Below are 24,574 nucleotides of genomic sequence, written 5' to 3'. Positions count from 1 at the left end.
ACATAATCCAGTGATCCACATCATGCACATCGATCTACACAGTTGGGATACTATGACGTGTCAACCAAGTCAGCGAGCCTGACCACCCGATCCCGTTAGTCTCCTTTTTCGACAAGCATGGGTTGCTGAAATAGTTCTAACCCAGATCTACACAGGCCAACCTCCACAAACAATTGGGTATCTTCAGTTCCATTCACAAACATACTACTATGATGGTGTGACCTATGAGGATTATTTTTTATTTATGAGTGGCATTCCTAGTTTGAAAGTGAAAAATATTTTATTGCATTTTCCAAACATTACCACTGAATTTAAGGCAAAATATTCAGTAAAAAAACTGATAAGATATATAAGGCCTTTGAGGGTCAAGTAACCCAGTGAAAACAAGAAATACAAAAGGCAAAGTTATCAATATCCCCCTCAATGGCAAAATATTCTTCATGAATATGTCTACGAGTTAGATTATGTGAAATGTTTTGGTGTGTATATAGCTAAGTGGAAGGAGAGTACTGAAAGGTTTCAAAGTTCTGCTCCAGAAAGGAGCACAACCACCAAATTCAGTTGAAGCCAAAATTGTTGCCATGGAAACGCAAAAAAAAACCATTTTATATATATGAAATTTCGTGATGAAACAGTGAACAGTTTTTAAGTTCTGCTCCAGAAAAGAGCACTACCACCAATTTCAGTCAAAGTGAAACCTGTTGCCATGGAAACGCCAAAAATATTTTATTCAGAAATCCAAAACTACCAACAGGCACCATTTCACCACCAGATCTATCTATGTGCCAAGTTTGGTGAAGAAATATTGAACGGTTTTAGAGTTATGCTCCGGAAAAGATGTGCACGGACGCACAGACAGACGCACGGACGGACGGAGTCCATTTTAATACCCCCCGCAAAACGCGTTGCGGGGGATAATGATGGGGGTGTAACAGAAGGGACAAGAATGATTATGTCTCAGTAAATGGAGGTCATTTACTTTCTTAGGTATCAATGATCTGGACTGATGCCAAACTCCAACACCATGTTGTCATGCATTTATTGAAACTAATCTAGCTTAGTTTTTTCTTTATACCATGAAGACCCCTAAAGTGGAATGTTGCAAGTCTGGTATTCTATTTTGGTGGCTATATATTCCCGGGCTCATAACCTTGAAACCTATTATTCAGTTTCTGTAGTTTTCTGATACGACAGAGAAAGGTCAATGCCTCAAGGCCATCTTAGTTGAGGCCAGAATTGTTAAAAGGGGAGGTGTCCATCCTACCTTAGCATGGAACTATCCACCAGTGCTTTTGGTCCAAAGTCTATGTTAAGTATGGGGCTAAGAGTACCGAGGTCTCCCTACCCTAAAGCTGACTGACTGAGTTTGGGTTTTACGCCGCTTTTAGCAATATTCCAGCAACATCACGGCGGGGGACACCAGAAATGGGCTTCACACATTGTGCCCATGTGGGGATTGAACCGGGTCTTCGGCGTGACGAGCCAACGCTTTAACCATTAGGCTACCCCACAGCCCCCCCCTACCCTAAAGGGCCAGTGGGGTAGCCTAGTGGTTAAAGTGTTTGCTCGTCACGCTGAAGACCCCAGTTCGATTCCCCACATGGGTACAATGTGTGAAGCTCATTTCTGATGTCCCCTGCCGTGATATTACTGGAATATTGCTAAAAGCGGCGTAAAACCATACTCGCACTCCATCTGGGAAATAATACAGGATTAAACTATCACTTTAAACATGTATGTATCACACAAAGTACAATCTCATGTTATAATGGATGCATCAATGTACTGATTGATAAATCGCGACAGCCCTGGTGGTCTAACGCAACAAAGACAACCTGTGACCCGACAGTTTCAAAATGTATCTAAGCTGAGAAGATGTTTCGTAGGATGGGCAACAATCCTTGATAAACAGGGAAGTGTTGTATCATCAAACGATTGTGGCCATGCACTGACTCATTGCTGACAAAAGGAAAATTATTTAACATACAACACCAACTTGACAACAGTTAGCCCAGTTGTTTAACTGAACAATTTGGACTGTTCACAAAGTCGAACAATCAATGGTCCAGTAATTCACCTCCCACTCAAACACTCCCTTGTTCACATTCAATACTTCGATTAAAACGCATGTAACACAAACACTGATACCACAATACACATATTATCTCCTCAACAGCTTAACACAAGGAAACAGACAGGATCTGATGATTTAGGGAACCTATTAGTAAACAACGATACCACTCAAAAGAAGATAAGGACACGCCAATTCATTCCCATTACTAGAATCAGTCACAGATGTACTAAAGTAACATGACAGAATCGGGTTGTCCCTAACTTCTTTTTAACAGTATATGATGGTTCAACTATAGCAATGACTGACTGAGTTTGGTTTTAAGCCGCTTTTAGCAATATTCCAGCAACATCACGGCGGGGACACCAGGAATGGGCTTCACACATTGTGCCCATGTGGGGATTCGAACCCGGGTCTTCGGCGTGACGAGCCAACGCTTTAACCATTAGGCTACCCCACCACCCCTATAGCAATGAAGGGTGATAATGGTATAACACAACTTTTGACAACATTCCAGAAATATCAAGGCAGGATTCACACCTGCCAACCATATGGGGAATCAAACACAGATCCCTTGTGTCAAGAGCAAACGCTACAACCACTAGGCTAACCTACCACCCGCTTAACTACAGTGACTGCCTTGAGTTTGGCTTTACGCCGCTTTTAGCAATATTCCAGCAACATCATGGCGGGGGACACCAGAAATGGGCTTCACACGTTGTACCCATGTCGGGATTCGAACCCGGGTCTTCGGCGTGACTAGCCAACGCTTTAACCACTAGACTACCCCACCGCCCCTTACTACAGTGATATGAAAGTATTAGATGATCCTTAAGATTTCTGTGCACAATATATATACTGGAGTGACAATGAGATAGAATTTTCAGTTCAAGGTCATCGAAAACAGCATTGTTTCTCACTAAGCACCCTTGACCATAACAAGGACATTTTATATGTATTTCTGGAAATAAATTAGACCTCAGACTACAAAGAAAAAGACTTTCATATCCATGTCAAAGTGACATTTATGTGGTGATGGAAATGAGATATGAATAAAGCAAAAATATCCTGACCATAAATCACAACGCTATTATTCACGTCATCACACATAATAACCTAATTTGAAACCTGAAAACACCAATGTTATACAACCACAACAGAAATTGATCTTGTGTCAGTTTTCATCATTGCTATTATTCATACAACGTGTATACAGGTCACATATATTTATAAGTGAAGTGAAGTGAAATTGGGTTTAACGTCGTGCTTGAGAATATTTCGCTCATATGACGACGTGCATGCGGGTGTATGACTAAGCTGCGTCGTGCGGCTGCTTGTACTAGCCCAGACTTAAGCTGGTTTTATAGTGCTAGCCCACTGAGATACCATGCCGCAGTGAAGCATGAATACCCCACTCAGACACATCATACTGATTCCAAGCCGACCAGTCCTTGTTGTACCCATTAATGTCGAGCGCCAGACAGGGACCAACAAGTACCATATTTTAAAGTCTTTTGGTATGACGCGGTTGGGGATCGAACCCGCGACCTTCCACTCTCAGGGCGGACGCTCTAACCACTACACCACGGAGGCGGTCTATTTATAACAACATCCAAAAAAACACTAATGGTCTGTAACTTATTTTGTTAAGTATATATTGGTCCCTGAGGCATAGGAACTGTTTCTGAGGGTGAACTGTCAATGAAGACTATTTCACACTGTTCTGGCTAATTTCCTTGATATTATTAACACACTTAAAACTAGAATACAGGCAGATACCATTGTGCACATCCAACAACATTCAAACACTGTTGTGTCAAACTTACAGTTTCTCCGAGTAGACTCACTCACTCACAGTATGCCTTAATAAGGTCCCCCATGTACAGCATATTTCGTTATCATTCTACGGTTGTATCAAATCTTCAGTATCTCAAAATATTTACAGATCCCTTCAACTTCAACACAATGGAGTTTGTAATTCACAGCCCACTTCGGAAATGAGATATAGTTAGAGTCTCATAGAAATAAATAGTCCTTCTTTATACAACCGAATATATAATATTTGCACAAATTTCGTAATAAGTAGGAGCGGTGGAGTAGCCTAGTGGTTAAAGCGTTCGCTCATCACGCCAAGACCCAGGTTCGATTCCCCACACGGGTGCAATGTGTGAAGCTCATTTCTGGTGTCCCCTGCCGCGATATTGCTGGAATATTGCTAAAAGCTGCATAAAACCAAACTCACTGACTCACTAACTCATTATGATTAAAAAAAAATCAAACTATGTACAATTATTTACAGGAACACTGACTTAGCAGAAGTGAAAGTTGTATTACTAACTGCAAAGCACTGCCACTGTCCAGGTCAGAATTAACCTCACAATTATCTCCATGGTCCATCAAATTTTTAGTTCAAGGTGCAATTATTTCAAGGATCACCTTTGTTTGTCATAATGTTTGTCTACAAATTTACACTGATGCAAATGCAAATATGACTGTCAGCCGGTGTTGACAAACATACAATTCCAAACTCAACTCCTACACTCACATAAACACATCCCTCCATGTTGAATCATGACATCAGTCCCTTTACATCATCACTTACAAACACACAGAGCATATAAAATCATATTTCTTTTAAATATTTATTTGATGAATACCAAAAGTGCAATACCTGACAATCAGACATTCTATCAAAATACAAGTATTCCTACCCCAGAAGCAAAATGCACACAAAATTTGAAACGTTAAATTGGATATGTCGCAACTTGATGCAAGTATGGACAAAAGAAATTAAAACCCCACAAGCCCCAAAACTGATTCCTGAGATTCTTGCATCAAGTAACCAGCAAAGATCTCATAAATTACAAATACCAGTAATAACTGACTCAATCAATCTTGAACATTTCAGCCACACTTCCACCTTCCAAGAGGAAACCCAAAGATAATTCATTTGTGGAGTCGCTGTGCTAGCTGGGCATGTACAGCTTGCAATGGATGAAGCCCAAGTCATAAGATTGAGGTCAGGCACAGTTTATAATACTGCTATCAGCCAACAGAGAGCTTGTGGCAGAAAAATCGAGACAGACGAATGTTTGTTGGCTATAGGACAAGCGATGTTAGACAGAGTTCATATACTGACTGCAGCCTGAGTCATAATGGCCTGGGTGAATCTCTCCACACAGCAACATGTACTCCTGTAGTCAAACAGCCACATTTACCTGATACATACCTCGCCACCTCCACAGCAGACATGGTGTTGTTGATCACAAGGTGGGATTAGTGCATGACTTTAAAACAGGATTGTCCTGCAAACGTCGTGTGAGATTTGGTGTGGTAATTATACATTGTTTTACTGTGAGGATAAGTACCACTGTGTTTTTTACTATCACAGTAAATACAGGACTATATGTTTTACTATCGCTCCAAATAGAGGACTGTGTCTTTCTCTGAAAATAAACAGGACTGTGTGTTTTACTATCAAAGGAAATAAGAAACTATGTGTTTTACTATAGTTCTAAATAGAGGATTGTCTCTTACTACCAAAATATATAGGACTGCGAGTTTTAGTATCAAAATAAATAGGAAACTGTGTGTTTTACTATAGTTCTAAATAGAAGATTGTCTCCTACTATCAAAATATATAGGACTGCAAGTTTTAGTATCAAAATAAATAGGAAACTATGTGTTTTACTAGCCAACTAAATAGATGAATTTGTGCATAACCAACAGTAGACTATCATAATAATAATTTATATTAATACCATCAATAAAGATTACTTAACAGTCAAATGAATTACAAGACTGTGATACGGTCAAATTAAACTATTAACAGCAAGACTATGCTTCAGTGGGACATAAAGTCAGACATTACTTAGGACTTAATTTGAAACGCAAAGAGGTATTTCCAAGAATACACAATAACAATTGTTTTATTCATTTTTATTAACCTTACTGCCATATCAGCAGAACTTGGTTTGATTTTAGAACATTAGGACACATTAGGACAACAAAGTTTAACTAAATTTAACTGTTTATTTAGTCGCAAGAGCAGAACTGAGTCTAGCAAAATTTAGAGACAGGTACAGTCAGCACCAAATACTTAGGAATGCCACGATACATCAATACAATTATCGATACAATCAAAACTGTATCGATATTTAGTTTTGAAAGTATCAGTTTAAATATGTTTATGTATCGTTTACATTTTGAAATTGTATCATGTTTTTTTATGTTGTGAGAGTTATAAATGATTATTTTTCATGCACAAAGATGGGAAATTAGAACTTTTTAATCACAGAGAATAAGAAATGTTGATCTTTTCATGGACAATTATAAAATATGCAATATTAATGTTAAAAATGTAACTAAATTTACTGAAAAATGCTGTGAAAATAGGTATCGTGATATGTATCGAATCGTGACGTGGGTATCGTGATATGTATCGATTCATGAAACTTATGTATCGTGACATCCCTACAAATACTTTGTAGACCATATGATAACACCATAACATACAAACAACGATGCTAAAAACAAAGTTCAGGCTCACAGCCCTATTTTGTATGGCACAGGTTGAGTATAAGTCTCTCTGAATTCTACACATCTACTCAACATAAAACAATTCTCAGACATTAGTGTGAAGCTGTTACCATAAACATATCACTATCCTGCTCTGGCTGTGACACAGAATTAAATGCACAGAACCACTGAATTAAATCCTATATGCAAAAAGGAAAAATACACAGAAAAACCCATGTATACTTGGACCCTGATAATGATCGCTGTTTGACAGCAGTACCAATCATATCCATATGGAAATCCTGTAGGACTAATCCTCATTGGGTTTAAGAAGTCTTTGGTTATATTCTTCATATTTATTGAGTGAGTGAGTTTGGTTTTACGCCATAGCAGTTTTCCACCAATAACACGGCAGGGGACACCAGAAATGGGCTTTGTACCCATGTGGAGATATGAACCCAGGTCTTCAGCATGACAGGAGAACGCTTTAACCACTAGGCTACCCCACTGCCCCTTCTTAATTCTTTAGACTAGCAACATGTGCCCCAAACACATGCAGCATGTGCATCCAATACAATAAGACGTGAAGAAATTACATGAATAATTTATACATAAGAGAAACTCTCTCTAACCTAATGAACTATCAACACTTCACCAGAGCAATCATAGTCACAGTTACATCTTGCATATATGCAGCCAAGAGATGTTAAAATATAAGTTGAAAACAACTGTCAACTATTTGTTTACATGGTAAATTCACAATTTAAAACTTACTACACATCAAAATATTTCTAATCATGCTAATAAATAAACTGTCAATGAAGCTAAGACGATTACAACAATTGTAAAATTGTCAAATATATTACTGCAACTGGATCATTGAATCAAAATGAATTGTTCACAGTTGTTGTTTTTTTAAATACAACTATTTACAGAAACCATTTCTCTTTTAAAATTCAGCACAGCACAGCTTAAACATCTACAGCATATTAACGCTAAAACTCCCATGACGAGAATGTTAAGAGTCCCAGAGTACAAATTCCAGTGCCTTCATTGCAGAGGGAGCAAGATGATGCCTTACTGTAGCCTCAACATCACATTATTTTAAGTACGCTCAGCCAAGATTATTTTAAGCAGTGGCCCCTGGACAGGCACATTGATTCAATAAGAGTGATACATCTGACTAACTGGCAGTTAAGTGCCTCAGTGCTAGAAAGACTTGCAAACAGATGCACCATATTTGCCACTGGTGCTCCAAGAATGCTTCCCCGAGTGCCTAGTCCACGATTATTTCAGAGCGAATTCGAAATGTGTTTTTTTTTGTGATACGAATGTACGGCTACATGATAATCATGTTGAGAGTGTCTGGCACACAGAAAGGCATGGTCTAGTTTAACTGGCGAGAAATGAGTTTTACACAAACACTCCTCTCTCTCTCTTCTTACTCAGCCATTCTGAGCTGCATCACATGATAGCAGGGAGCACACCCAAGCACTGTCCTGCACACACCTTGCCGACACTGACTGTACAACTGGTTGCATATCCACGCTCTCAGGGCCTGGTACTTGCTCTATCAATGACTCAATCCGTAACATTTGAACCCCCCACCCTCCCTTTTAGAAATATTTTGGAAAAATCATTTCTGAGGACACAAGACAAGGGATTGACATGTTGTACTATTGAACTCAGACCTTTGGCATAAGAAGCCAATGCTAGGTTATATGTTCTGTACAACTGGTTTCATATCAACACTCGCACGTTCCATCAAACATTGGTCATGACAATTGTTACAGTGGGTGACACTTTTAGCAATGTCATGGCTAGGACTAACAGATATTTACTTAACACATTTCTGTTAGCCCCTGAAATAGGAAAATGAACCCTGGGATTCAGAGTGATTAGCTATGCTTTAACCACTTGGCTACCCTATGCTCCAACAACCATCTCACCACGAGTCAAGATACTGATGGAAGAGAATGAGGTTTGTCTTACGCCACTTTCAGCAAGATTCCAACAGTATCACTGCAGGGAGAACCAGAAACTGCTTTCACATATTGTACCATCATCAAATACAGGCCTTCGAAAAAAGATACATGAAAGCCTTAACCACTGACTTCACCTGTCATTATTTATACATAATAGCAAAACACCTTCAATCGTAAGAAATATCTCCTAAAACAGAGTCTATTACACAATCCAGACAATTCATAACTATACATTTATGAATCTCTATCAAATAGTGATGAAATCAGGTGATCTACGATGCCCCCACTGGTCGCACCTATCAAAAATACACGCAAGGGCAAGTCAACTATTCACCTAAAAAAGAACAGGAACATATGGTGCAAGTAAAAATATCAGACACCATTCCGATCACTGACACATGAATAAAGAAATGTCTCCCACATGTCTACCGGTGTTCAAAATCTGAAATAAGAGCCCAGGGTCCCTAGTATTACCATAATGTTCATAAGTAAGTGTTAAGGTTACCTATGTTCAAATCAGCAGCAGTGGAACAGTGCTTAGATGCTGATATTCAGTCCTATGTCTGCAGCAAATATCACAGACGAACGCTTAGTCGCTGAATATATATAATTTTGTTAGTAACAAATAAACCCTGAAAAGGAGCCCCAGTGAGTTGGGTCAGATTCAGGACCCAGGGGAAATCTAGACTTGCTTCATTTCAGGCTTTAGCATTGCAGGGAGGGCTAGGCAGTAGGGAAAATAATGTGGTTCACTCAAATTCACAATTCAATGCAATATAATAAAAATGCAAAATATATGGAAAACAGATCTTTACTAAAATCCAAACTTTCAACAGACTAATGATTATTTCAAAATTTGCCTGACAAGTGCACTAAGTTTGGAGTCGTGGATAATTCCCTGCAGTGAATCTCAAGGACAAGAGGATACCATTGAACGTCTGCTACTGATAAACATATGTCATATACATTAATAATAAACCTTAGCGATATGAAATAATTTTACAGCAAATATTGAATTTTCTATTGAAGCACTTGTTTCCAAAAACAACGCAAACAATAAAGCCACACGAATCAATCGAAACATCAAAGGACCTCGGACTTATTTTCACATGTTGTTGAGTCTATTAAAACATATATCACTATGGCGATATGAAAAAAACGTCGAACAAATAAGATAAATATGTGAGCAGAAATATCATTCCATGCACAGAGTAGATCCATAACCAATTTATACAAATTACAATTGTACCTGCATTGCTGTTACCAACAATTCTCACTCAAAACTGAAACAGTGCATCAAGGAAGTCAACAAAAGAAATAAAAATGCATTTTTAATTTTTCCAAGTGCAAAGCTGATGAGTAAGTTTGAACAAGCGCCAAAGCGAGACGGCCATGTGCGTACCTTGAACACAAGACAGAAGCTCCTCAGGGCCATAATCACATTTTCAGATCTGTACTTAGCATGAACTTCACCACAACTCTGCAGTCAATTTGAAGGCAAAGTCGAGGTGCTCTACATGAAATCATGTCGGACAAGGAAAAGGATCAGTGACGGCCACAAGCTAAGCCTATTTCTCTTACCAAGGGCACAGAACTGCAAAGATTTCTTCAACATTTATTTAACATCCTGCAGGCTGGTTTCCCTGATGTCAGACATGTATCAAGGTTTTTATACAACTCTACTTTCAAACAAATTTTACATCCAAAGATATTACACACAGTAAGTTGCACTGTCTTTGCTGAAAGCACAAACTATTTCACCAAGAGAAACCCATTCAAATGTCTGTTCATGGATCTTCGTTTGCTCATTAACTTAATGCTAAAGTGTCTTTTTTATTCAATTAACATACTTGTAATATCGTCTAAAACCCCTTAATTATGTATGGTTCAATAAAGAATTTCCAAAATTAAAAACCACAGATTTCTTTCATGAGCCAATCCTTGTACCGAGCTGTACCTGATTAGATCTGTTAATAACCTAAATCACACACATGATGCTACAGCATGGGAACTTTATATTCAGCGCTTTCTGTTTCAATAACATTTATCAAATACATACCTACATTTGGTTTCCTTATTTTAAGATAAAAATTCTAAATTTAAATGTTTTATGTCATTTTTACACTAAAAGAGCACACTTAGACATTTTCTGGACGCAAAATGATGAATGTACATTATTTCAGAACATGTCGTTGGGGAAATATCATGTGTTTGTCCTTCCCTATTTCTGAATGAAATTTAAACAGAAAGCATGCCTGACACACAGATAATGTGTATTTGCTTAAAACACAGACGAGAATGTATTTTTTACAAAACTACTGAAAGTTAGCTGTGGGTCTGGATGACTATATGTTTTATGCACATGCTGTTAATGCATATGTCACAAGAATGACCTTTGACGTAACTAAATCCATGGAATTCCATACAAAATGCTCTTCCTTGGTAAAATATGCAAAATAAATTACCACTACCAAATTAAATGTTTGTTGCTTACACACTGCATGAGTACTTAACGAAGCATTTTCGTTTGCATCCCTTTATTATTTAGAGATCTGCAGGCATTACGTCTACATGAACTCTACCACAGTGAATAATGCACAAGTTATCACGTGAAACATCATTCGAAACAAAAATTGCTGAAAAATTCAGTTGGTTAAAAAATACCCATAATACTCCATAAAAGACTATAACAAAATAAATGCCGAAAGAAAACCATAAATACCCACTGTCAATAAAAACATGTTCAGAAATGTAACTTGAGCCTTAGCATGCATCAATGCTGTGGTTTCATGTTCAAAACACTTCCCCAAGTTAACGACTAAACTGATCAAATTAACTCATAGACTTTCAACAATTACACCACTGACACAAATTATTGCCATATTTAAAGATGTGAGCAGGATGGGGGTCATCATAGTTTGTCTCACAGTCCCTGAACTGTATTATTTTCCGTACAGCCTAGCCCTCCCTGCAATGCTAAAGCCCTATATGAAGCAAGTCTAGATTTCTCCAGGTTCTGAATCTCTGGTCTCCCTGGGGCTCCTTTTCAGTTAAATTGGGTTTATTTGTTACAATCGAACTTTACATATATTCAGAGAAAAAGCATTAGTCTAGTGAGTGAGTGAGTTTGGTTTTATGCCACTTTTAGCAATATTTCAGCAGTATCATGGCAGGAGACACCAGAAATGGGCTTCACACATTGTACCATGTGGGGTATCGAACCCGGGTCTTCGGTGTGAGGAGCTGACGCTTTAAACACTGGGCTACCCCACCGCCCCGACAATGGTTAGAACTCGCGTTAGTCTAGTGTCACCCCACTTCATCACTGATACAAATTATTGCCATATATAAAGATGTGAGCAGGATGGAAACTCATCACTACGATACACCATCCCAGCTGTATTTGCTGTGATTACAGCACCACACAAAAGGCTGCCACCAGATGACACTGCCTGCAGTGAATCATCACCACTTTATACCACCGAATATAGAAGCAGTCCACAAATAACCACCTAATATGACATCTAGTTCACTCAGTGACGCTTGTTTCAGCCCAGCTCTTGTCAAAGATGAACACGAGGGGGCCTGGGCAACCTGTTGTTAGGATCCGTTTCATTAGACCTTTAACAAACGTGGAAACCAGTGCATCCTTATTCATACTACATCAAACCAGATGTTGATCTTTTTAAAAACTAAACATTAAAAAAGTTTCATTGGCAGACTGTAACATAGGTATGTTACAAAAGTCATTTAAAAAACCCTGAAAATACAAACAGCACATTCTCAATCATAATTGATCAAATGAAATGTTTCTTTTCATGAATACCACTACTTGAAAAATATTAAAAGAAAACTAAATGTCATTAACTGAATTTACAAAATGGTATTCCAGAATCTTAAGTTATTAAATTATAACTTTCCACTAAAGAACCGTACACCACAGTCAATCCTGATCATTCTTCCATTGTCATAATAAATATCAATAAGTCAGATGAGCACTCACTCCAAGAGCCAAATCACCCTGCCTCCCCACTCTGTCTATAAGTTCACCTCTTACAACAAGCATAGAATGCTGACTACATTTATTCAATATTGTAGCTTCATATCATACAAACTACCTTCGTGCAAGAACCGTGCAGATATGGTTTAGAATTGATCTACAGTGTTCCATGCTTGTAGTAATAGGTGACTCATGGTATCAGGTGGTCAGGCTCCTGACAGATGTTATCATATCCTAATTGCGTAGAACGATGCTCATGCTGTTGATCACTGGATTGTCTGGTCCAGACTTGATTATTTACAGATCGCCGCCATATAGCTGGAATATTGCTGAGTGTGGCGTTAAACAACAAACCAACCTCCGTCCAACAACTTCAGCATGAACAAAGCGAGTGACTACGGTGTTGACACACCTTGAATCAGGAACTACAACCTATGATCACTGGCTTCTGGCAAGCCAAAGGGAAGCAACTCAGAACAGCTCATTTGCGACAACAGAGCCAAATTTAATCCCCACCTAACCAATCTGGACAGAAAACATGGCATGATAAACCTCAACATCAACCTTCTGCTCCATATCCTACCACAGTTGCAGTCAAGCAATATAACTTCTTAATTGCATCCACTGGCTTCTAACGGGTTCTTGCCATTTTGAACAGCATTACAGCTGAATCAGTTGGTCAGCTTCACGTGGGAGGAAAGCTCAAGTGAGTGAGTGAGTTTAGTTTTATTCCGCTTTCAGCAATATTCCAGCAATATCACGGTGGAGTCACAAGAAATGGGCTTCACACATTGTACCCATTTGGGGAATCGAACCCGGTCTTCGGCGTGACGAGCAAACGCTTTAACCACTTGGCTACCCCACTGCCCAAGTAACACAGGTCTTGGACATTTACCACTTGGAACATCCGACAAGTACATGTTGGTGCTGACAAACCTACAATCAGGACATATATGGGATTCAAACCCATAATTATAGATTTCAGGCTCACCTAACTCAACAATGCAAAAAGAACTTTGTTGGTCTAGATATCAAGACACCTGTATCTTCTTCATTTACATTAACATTATGTGAGCGTGAATATTTGACATGCTATGGTGTAACCTGACATCATATACAGCAAGGGTTAATCCAACCCAGGTAAAGATAATTTAATCAAAACCTAGCGCTTAAAGCAGACACTTAGTGCCTGGAGTATTTTAGCGCTTTATAAATTCACTAATTATTATTATAATTATTATAACCCAGGTAAAGATAATTACTATGGTGTAACCTGACTCCATATACAGCAAGGGTTAATCCAACCCTAGCTCTTAGAGCAGACACTTAGTGCCTGGAGTATTTTAGCGCTTTATAAATTCACTAATTATTATTATAATTATTATAACCCAGGTAAAGATAATTACTATGGTGTAACCTGACATGACATACAGCAAGGGTTAATCCAACCCTAGCGCTTAGAGCAGACACTTAGTGCCTGGAGTATTTTAGCGCTTTATAAATTCACTAATTATTATTATAATTATTATAACCCAGGTAAAGATAATTACTATGGTGTAACCTGACATGACATACAGCAAGGGTTAATCCAACCTAGGTAAAGATAATTACTGTAAAACATCAGCAGATAAAGGGTTACATCAAAAAAAAATTACTCATATCAACTGACTGAGTGAGACTTGCTGAACAAAGCTAATAAATTATAAACCAGGAAAAACTTCCACTAGTTTCGATGTCATATGGAGGGTTGCTCTCTGCATTAAGTAAACAAATATACATGTATAGTGTTATTAATACGCCTACATATGGCAGTCTGCGACTTTTAACATGTCTAAAGCCTGGATGTTGTATGATTACATTTCTTCTAAGGTAAAGTAAGAGTGAGGCAGTATGGTTTAACACTGCTGTTAGCAATATTTCATCAATATCACAGATGGTGACACAAGATATGGGCTGCACACATACCCCTGACAGGAATCAAACCCTGTGATCAGCATGAAGAGCGAACACTTTACCCACTTGGCTAGCTACTGCCCAATAAGCTAAGAATGCTCACGCGTTGATATCAGAATCTACTGAAAACAAATGCAATACATATTTGGGCAAATCCTCTCAGAAGTTTGCAGTAGACTAACGTGGTGAATGAATATCGATCTGATTTGTCCGGGATACAAACATTGCCAAAGGGGACAGAGGGTTTGATTAATGTGTGCCTAATTTTGCCACTCCCAGTAAATCATAAAAATATAACGGAATATTTGCCAGCTAAAAGTCAGAATTTGTCATACCCCATCTACTGCTGTAACTGCAGGGGGCGGTGGGGTAGCCTAGTGGTTAAAGCATTCGCTTGTCTACACGCGAAGACCCGGGTTTGATTCCCCACATTGGTACAATGTGTAGAGCCTATTTCTGGTGTCCCCCGCCATGATATTGCTGGAATAATGATAAAAGTGGCATAATACTAAACTCAGTCACTCATAACTACAATTGGGCCCTCGCGCTATTACATCGTCAAGTATCACATGACCTGAACAACTGTGCATTGTCACATGATTTCATTTTGGTTAGGTATACAGAAACATGCAGATGGCTGAATGACAGCTGTTTGTTATTTAACAATCAAATATGTAGAATCTTTAAAAAGAAAACTTCAAACTTTTCCAAACCCTCAAATCCTAAAATAAAATCACCTTGATTCAGAATGTATACTTCGATGACATATCAAAATCAAGAATGTACTCATCACAAACAATGCTTCAGCTAACCAAACATGATAAAGCTTAAAACACAGCGCAAAGTTAACTAAAATATGCAAAATAATCAATATTTAACAACACACAGGACCTAGCCCCTTTGCTTGAATCAGAAAAACAAGTACGAAGCCAGGAAACATTCAAACTCTTACTCAGACAAGACTCAGTACACCCTCCCTCCTGGATAGTTGGAATACTTTTAACATCCCTAATTTTATATCATCACTAATAGAGAAGACAAAACCGTGATCACGACACTATACAAGGACTGACTTACAGCAGTGAAACTGGATTTAACCTCCATGATAAACCTACTTTTTGATTCTAAAAGGAGACCAGGGCAAATTGGGAGTTGCGAATGGTGAGGTCACGACCCCAACGAGTTTAAACAAAACAGCTTCAGGCGGGTGTCCCTTTCTCAGTGATAACAATTGTCCTCACAAGGCAGTCTAAACCACATCTGCAACAGCCACAGTAGGTACTTATCCGCTTTCTGGGAGTTTAGCCTTTCTTCTGTGACCGTCCTATTTCTCACTGGACATCTGTCGAATCACTTGCCCTTGCTTAACAATAGTAACTGTATGCATGAAGAAACACTGGTCTTGTCTTGAACTCTGTACTTGTATTTTCAAGATTATAACTGTTTGTTAGGACCCTTTCCTTCCTGAACAGAATAAAAGTCTTAAAATTCACAAACATTTTATGTCCTATAGCTACAGTCATTGTATTCCCTTGGACCTTCTGCAACTGTTTTTCAAATGCAACTCAGTTTTTGTAATCAACATCTTAAATATATTCTGAAATTGTTCACTTACATATGTTATATTTAACCAAAGCAAACCAATACATGGTACTCAACCTTTAATAGGGATAGTTACATATGTCATTTGATGTAAATATATACACTATACATATCTAAGAATCATTTTAGGACATTATGGAAAGATGTAAAAAATATCCCTTGCAAAAGTGGAGCAGTGTAGATGAAATATTCCCTCAACATGAAAAAATGGTTTAAAGGATATTTTTTATTGTTAACCATTTTGTTCCTTGACAATAAGTGAACTGTTGTCATGCTGTGTAACAAGCTCCAGCGACTATGAACATTCAATATTTAACCCCATTAATGTGCATTTCAATCATGAATTATATCACAACTATTATCAAAGATGACAGTGTTACAAGAATTAACAAAATTTCACCGACATCCATATTCCTTTTAATTAAAGTCAATTAGTTTATGCTATGAATGTAATTAAAATTTCATCAACTCATTTCAAGAGAGCCTGCCACTAATCAATAGCAGGTCTTTAAATCAATTGAACACACTGGCTTGTTAGCTTGTGCGAACAATGAGATTGGACGCGAAGCATTTCTCAAACAGAAGGCAACACACAAAATTTAATTTGTTCAAAAAATAACTTGAAGATGACACTAGAACTTTAGTATCATCATTAAAATATTTATTTATCTGAATTAAAATTATTTGATCATTACTGTAAAAAACATTATATGGTCTGCACACATGACATATTTCGAGTGAGTGAGTTTAGTTTTACACGGCTTTTAGCAATATTCCATCAATATCACGACAGGGGACACCAGAAATGGGCTTCACACACATAACCCATTTGGGGAATCGAACCCGGGTCTTCGGCATGACAAGTGAACGATTTAACCACTAGGCTTCCCAACCACCCCGACACTATTTCGAAGCCTACGTCTTTAAAAATCTGATTGGTCTTTTAAGCTGAGCAGGTGACAGGATATATAATAACAATAAAAACTATTGAAAATAATGACAAGATCAATGTTTGGGTCCAGTAGATTCAAAACTTAAGTACAGCATGATGATATGTAAGATAAAGCCAGTCAATTATAGTCAATTTACATGTTAGCCACTCAAGCAATAAGAATTTCATTTCAGTATTGACATTTTCAAACAATATCTTCATCTAGAATACTAGAAACAATGACTGTTTACCATTTGACTAAAAAGTCTGAATATTTTATTGACAGGGTCTCAAACTATAGAAAAGATAAACATCTAATTTCATATTCATGAATATTTATTTGTTCTGTTAAATGGAACTTTAACAATCAAATCCATCATATTTTACTAAAAATCAGCATTTCCTAAATACACTACACAAAAGAAGTTAAGGACAACCAGATTCTTTCATATTATTACAGTTAATTTGTGAAGCCAAGTTATTAAACTATGACTTTCATCTAAGAAAAGATGACAAAGAGTTGGTTGACTTCAATTTATATGGATAGCTTATAGGTTGTATTTTAAAACGTTTGAGAAGCATATATTTCAGAACTGAACATATATTTGTATTTATTCCAGATGAAAGTCACTGTTTAATATCCAGTACCTTACTAAAACAAGTCCTTACTTATGATACAGTACACTCATCTACTTTCATATCAGGATATTAAATGTTACCAATCTGAAATCTGTGTCACAACTTCCACACATTAATATGTGCATGTTGTCAGCTAATTACTGTCTCTCTGTTGAACAGGTCATGAATATGATTCACCTTCACAGAATCTAAAATTAACACATTCTTATATATTTGTACAATACTAGTCTCACAATCCCTGAACCACATTATTTTCCTTTCTGCCCAGCCCCTTCTGCAATACAAAGGATAAAATGAAGCAAGTCTAGATTTCCTCAGGTTCTGAAACTCGAATCTCACTGAGTCTCCTTTTCAGTTTAAATGGCATTATTTCTTTCTATATAAATCATATGTATTCAGACTGAGGTTAAGTCCAGTACAGTTGCTGACAATTAATCATTGTTCCACACAGTAAGCCTAAAACACTTGTCATTAGTTGAAAATATGTATCTGTCATATTTTATCATCAGGGGTCATCTCAAGAGTTTATATCATCAAATAAGTCAGGCAATATGACTCATAACACTAAAAACACTATCGACTTTAAATAGGGATAATCAGGTATATCATTCTATCTAAATACTACATTACAATTGACAGAGAATCAGTTTTGTGTGTAAAAATGAAAACATCCATTTAGAAAGCGGAGTAGTATATATTAGTTCCTGTAAAGATCTGCATATTACAAGACAAACAAATAATCCGTAAAATGCTTTATTAGTCAAATCATTTCTCTCATTTAAGCAAACTTGTTAATAATTCTAATCCTGAATTGATAACGCCAGCTTAGGAAGCTGAGTAGTGGTATCTCTAACATTATAGCTTTAAGGAAGATGCCTTCATTTTAATGTTTAATTTCAAACACTGCATATTGCTTAAGAAGTTACATGAATAGTGCTAGTAGGGCTGTCACTAAGTATGTAACATAAACTTATTGATACCCAGTCTTTTGATACTGTATTAATATTGACTGATGCTCACTGACATGTTCATACAAAAGAAAATATTTAAATATGACACAAAATATTCATAATACTAAAATCACCCATCATCAACTTTAAAAATTAATTCAGTCTTTTGTCAATAAGGGTAGATCATGTTTTTAAAAACATAAGGAAATTATACAAAATTATTACCAAAAATTACTGACATTCTAGAGTCTAATAGGGGCAGTGGGCTAGCCTGATGGTTAAAGCGTTCGCTCGTCACGCCGAAGACCCGGGTTCGATTCCCCACATGGGTACAATGTGTGAAGCTCATTTGTTTTTATGCTTAGGAATGTAAAAAGACCTTTAAGTTCATCTGAAATGTGGGACACAGTTGTCAGAGTTGTCTGCCGCAGTTTGCTCATTTACATCCCTATGGCACGTTTGAAATCCCATTGTCTCAGGTTTGAATCCCAGTTTGCAGTGGTTATGTTTTTTTGGTTTGCCAACAGGGTGATGGGAGTAGTCCAGTGGTAAAAGCGTCAGCTCGTCACACGGAGGTCTTGGTTCGATTCCCCACATGGGTACAATGTGTGAAACCCATTTTTGGTGTCCCCCGCCGTGATATTCTTGGAATATTGCTAAAAGCGGCGTAAGTCCAATAGAATTCTGACTAGCAGGTTCCACCAACAGCACTAAACAGTACAAAAATCACTGCTTGGAGCCACTTTAGGGCTAGAGCTCGTGGCCACAGACTGATATAGCAAGTTTAATACAGTTTAAAACAATACAAGTCATATCACAGAGTGTTAGCTCAGTATTTGGGGAAAACTCAAAGTCATCAGGTTTTGACATTTACCAATTCCACAGAACTCTCGAATTTACATATTAAGCATAAGGACCAAGGAATAAAAACTGACACTATTTGGGGATGTAATACAGAACTAGAACAAAAACTGAAAATGTTTTGTCACATTACATCAGACAGAGAGCATAAAGACACTTATCAAGACACAAGACTTTACAGCTATCAGTGGAAGAAATATTCCCCAATATTAACATTACACAGCGCAGTCTAAATTATATTTTCAAACCAGAAGAGGTTATTGGCTCTGGATGTTTAATAGTGTCTGACACAGGAGCTGAATACTCTTGACAAGCTTGGACATTGTCTGATGTTGCCATTTGGACAAGCTACTACACAAAGCTTTTATGCTTTTAACAATTTGCTATAGGGTCGTAATCAATACCTTTATTGATACAAGGATCCCACATTCCATCTAGAATCAATAATATTGGAGATCACAGGTTTACATAAGTTATTTTGATATGTTAAAATAAAAAAATTGGGGTTGCCTGTAAACATCTAAACAATTGTTTGTGTAGCAATAATGTTAATAATACTACTCAACTGTTGATAGGGATTATCGTGTGTAGGTGTGTGTGTGTGCGTGCGTGCGTGCACGCACACACATTATCTCCATATATACACTTGACATATAAAAAGAGGTAGTTTTGTGTATCTTGGGCTGTTACAGTTAACTCAAGTATTCAGTGATTCAAACCATATTTCTGAATTGATTCAATTCGATATTCATAATCACTAGAAATGAACGTTGACAAAAAAAATTAATAAAGAGTGTTTTTCAGTTTTTACTTGAAGTGAGATTTGCTAAATAGAATATATCCAAGCTAGGCCAGGATAATAGACAAAACTCTTATATATTTCATTTGGCACTGATTTGTTCACTGGTCATCGTTGTGTCAAATTAACACCACCAACATGGTCAAAAGAGGTCAAATAATACATTTTGTTCTTATCTGATGGAAAATAATATATGAAACATCATTTGGTGATGTGATATAGTACTTGTGGAAAATATTTATATGCTCTATGTTATATTCATGATATCATACTGGCCTCAGTTGATTCGTTGAAGCCCTAATGGATCATAAAAAACATCCTATCTTTAGTGGAGGAGTATAATGCATACATCTGTAATATACCCTCTAATAAATATTTTAAGAGTTAGAAAGGAAAGGGTGTCGAACGGCTTTGTCAAACATATGACGACGTGCATGCGTGTCATGAAGAGTGAGTGAGTTTGATTTTATGCTGCTTTTAGCAATATTCAAGGAATATCACAGAGAGGGGACACCAAAAATGTCTTCATGAAGAAACGGTGTGAACCCCATTTCTGGTGTATCCTGCCATGATATTGCTGGAATATTGCTAAAAGCGGTGTAAAATCAAACTCACTCACTCACTCACTCATGAAACCAGTGGTTGACAGTATAAGCAACCTTCAAAATGTTGGGTTATGACGTCTTATACTGTTGGACCTCCTGATCCCTAACCCAGTCAAATCGTAAATGTACTTAGAACCTATTCTGCCTTGAATCATTTGAATCGGAATCACATTATTATCCCTCCATTACAATAACACTCACGGGCAGGAAGAATACTTCTCATATTAAAACTGAATTCCATCTAACTTCAAAGTTGACATTGTATGTAGTTCCAAATATATAACATTTCAAATGACTACTCAGGGGCAGATTCAGGACTTTGGAGAAGGGGGGTGCACATATATCATTAAGTCCAAAGGTTAGGTGGAAATGCTCCTCAGGAAAAACGTCCTGGGAAGGGGGGGATGCACACCCCTGCACCCCCGTAAACCCCAACAACCCCACCCACCCCTACTATAAAAAAACAGTGACTGGCTTAAAAGATCGATAATTGGAAATATCGTCGATGGGTATAATTATTAATGATTATCAATATGAAAATTGTATCATCACTTATAACTTACTTAAACTATTGTCATGAAATAATGTTTCTATTTCCTCACACAACACACAAGGTTAGGTCTTTATTCATGGCTTCTCCTACAACATGGTCAGGATGGTGTTTTAATAGTACAGTGTTCACGAATTGTGTCTCAAAGTAACAGGACATTGGGTCCTGTAAGTTTCAGATGTCTGTCTGACCCATTAGAAATTCACAGGACCCATAGAATAAAATTAAACACACATTTCAGATTTAACATTTCTTATAATTGGCATTGAAATTATAAACAAACATAAGATTTATAAACAGCAAACAAGTGACACATGTCATATATAACAACTTCAGTCAAAGTCATTGTGAAATATACGGTCAGACACTGGGGCTGGCGGGTTGTAGACTTCTGTCTGACCGTTGGCGAATCTGCCAGATTTGTCAGAGGGTCAGATGCTATTCGTGAACACTGATAGTAATCCATGCTTCAGTACGACACCACTCACTAGTGATGTGAAATGTGTTGATTTCATCCAGATTTTGGGGGCATCTATGCTCAAAGTTACTTTTCCAATATTTATCCATCATAGACAGACATTCCATAAACAGTTACCAATTTCTATGGTCTATATGGATAGCTGGCCCTGAACTGTATTATATACCTCAGTAAATGTTTTCACAAAACCGTTCTTAATTGGGGGGATGATTTCAATTAACGATTCTTAAAATGTGATATTTCTGATGTCTGTATTATATATAACAGTGGATATTGACGCAAGAGAATAAATTGTATGATTTCAACTATTAGTCTATTACAGCTCAAAATATCTTTCCTCTATTGAGTAAGTAGCGTTTAAAAGTTAGGATTATGATATTCATGACAGGGAACCTCAAAAAGTGGTTTTCATCTTCCACTTGTGTTGAGAATCAAACCCAGGACTTCAACATGACAAGCTAACACTTTAACTATTGAACTACACAAATGTCCATCTTTCTTCTCAAATAGACCTTCAGAGAATCACTGACGGACAGATATATACCATTCAGAAGAGGTTAGAGAACATCCAATACACTACAAAAGTAACTGTAGTAATAGGAAAGAAAGGTGTTCTTTAATTTCTTTGAGTAGTATAGATTGTATTTCATATGAACTAACTCAGTTATTCAAAACAACGGAATAGAGTTCAGAAATCACAGAAAAAGATGAAGTTGGTTGGATGTGTTTAGATAAAATATGTACTGTTACATACTAAAAGAATTATTACTATTCACTCAAACTGGTGTCATAATACATCAATCTTAACGGATGCCATTTCAGGTTGATCGATGAGCATGTTTTCAGGGACATAACTATAAAATGGATCAAGATACAAATTCCAAAACAGAACTTGTTGAATATAGCTATATAGACACTCAGGCCGAAATTTGTAGGGTAGTTCTGAATCACCTCATTTCATGGTTTGAAAATAAATTATCCTGAAACACCTCATCTTGTCAAGTTTTACATCTATTTATGTGTGATGTTTACCTGTATCCTATTAAAAGATTAGCAGAATGTGATGGCATGACATAAATAATTAACAGTAAACATACTTTTATAGTGTATAAACTCATGCTTACATCCAGTCCAATTACAACACAATTGCTATTGAGTATCATATATCTATACTCACATTTATTTATGAATATACTAAGAGTCATATGGCCCTGAGTGTCAAACAACCTGAGTGACACAAGGTACTTAATTGTAAGCAAAAAAAATATTTCATTGTATGCATATAAATCTTCCTTGAAAAGGATTAAAAAAATAATAATATATGGTGTACTTTAATTCAGATGGAACAGCAGAACCAGCAAAGTCAGGCTACATTGAATAATATAATGCTTCTACATGAAATCAATTGGCCACTCTGCTAATTCACCCTCAAATAAACAACCAATATTGACTACCTACTCCTACACATACCTTTATACAATAAAAACACTCTAACACAAATTAACAAATGTTGCTCAGAGGCAACATAAAAACCTGAGTTGACAATGCTGCAATCAGTAAGTAATGTCACGAGATGGAAACAAAACACACGAAAAAAATATGACCTAAAACATGCAAATATATCCTTAGCGGCGAAATTGTGACTTACTCAACCCACCATTACAACCGATCCAGCTTGGACATCCCCCAGTGAGGACAGCGAAAAAACCCACTAAATGTTTTAAAAACGTTTGAGAATTTTCAAAATACACAACACCAAACAACGGAATGAAAACATTACCACGTGGTATGATTGTTTACAACCGGCAAACGTACGAAATAAGAGAGAAAATGCGAGTGAAAGTCACTGTCAGCTAACTCAACGCGAAATGAATATGTCGAGAGAGATAAAATGGCTGTTGTCGAGAAGAAATATAATGGTCAATAACTACGAACATTCACACAAGAAAGATGACAAGCGTCGATGGAAGTTTTCTTCAAAAATACGATGGAAATAGCCTTCAAATACCACAATATACACACCAAATGAAAGCTTGGAAACTAAGGAACACTTCTATGACAATATTTCCAAAGTGCGAGTTAAATATGATACCGTTTTTTGCGTCCAAATGCTGTCGAAGCGAATCTTGCAGATCCATAGGTTGAGGAACAAAGTAAATCGCGGAGGATAACGCTATTTATATGATTGAACAACGCATCAAAACACCGGCAACTGAACACTCACTGGCCCTAGAGGCTACTGGAGATTATAGTGACATTCACACTGGCATATAAGACGAAAATCTGAGAAAATAAGCCAAAAAACCTGATTAGAGTTCCGCTTCTTCTTTTCCGAGGAAAATGGAGTAGATTGAGACAGGTTTTCAGGTTGAGCGCATGTGGCAGGCAGAGTTCGTGACGTCATCAGCCATAGCAAACAATGTTACTGTGAGACGAGAAGATATAGATGATCATTTAGACATTCTCGAAAATATCACTGTTGCTTCTCTGGTATCTGACATCATTCCTGAACATTTGTTGTCATTAATGTGAGGATCTACTGCCAGGATTTTGAAATTATGGACAGGCGTTTGACATTTCTTTGTTCAGAGAATGTATTTCTTTCAGCAGTGATTGTGAGACATGATATGAT

At 37.2% G+C, this 24,574-nt stretch overlaps 1 protein-coding gene across 1 annotated transcript in view; it reads right to left on the bottom strand.

The window, feature by feature from the left end:
* The window catches only part of LOC124272411 (bromodomain adjacent to zinc finger domain protein 2B-like), a 113,325-nt gene extending 88,765 nt beyond the window's left edge, over nucleotides 1-24,560 (bottom strand). The window contains 1 exon segment of the mRNA XM_046707579.1: nucleotides 24,248-24,560. The gene's annotated coding sequence lies outside the window, so the exon portion shown is untranslated.
* Between the last annotated feature and the right edge of the window lie 14 nt (nucleotides 24,561-24,574).

This window comes from Haliotis rubra, unplaced genomic scaffold (assembly GCF_003918875.1).
Source record: "Haliotis rubra isolate DU_JTF1 unplaced genomic scaffold, ASM391887v1 Scf17, whole genome shotgun sequence".
NCBI lineage: Eukaryota > Metazoa > Mollusca > Gastropoda > Lepetellida > Haliotidae > Haliotis > Haliotis rubra.
Note: the sequence above shows the minus strand (reverse complement) of the source record. Positions and strands in the feature narration are given on the sequence as shown.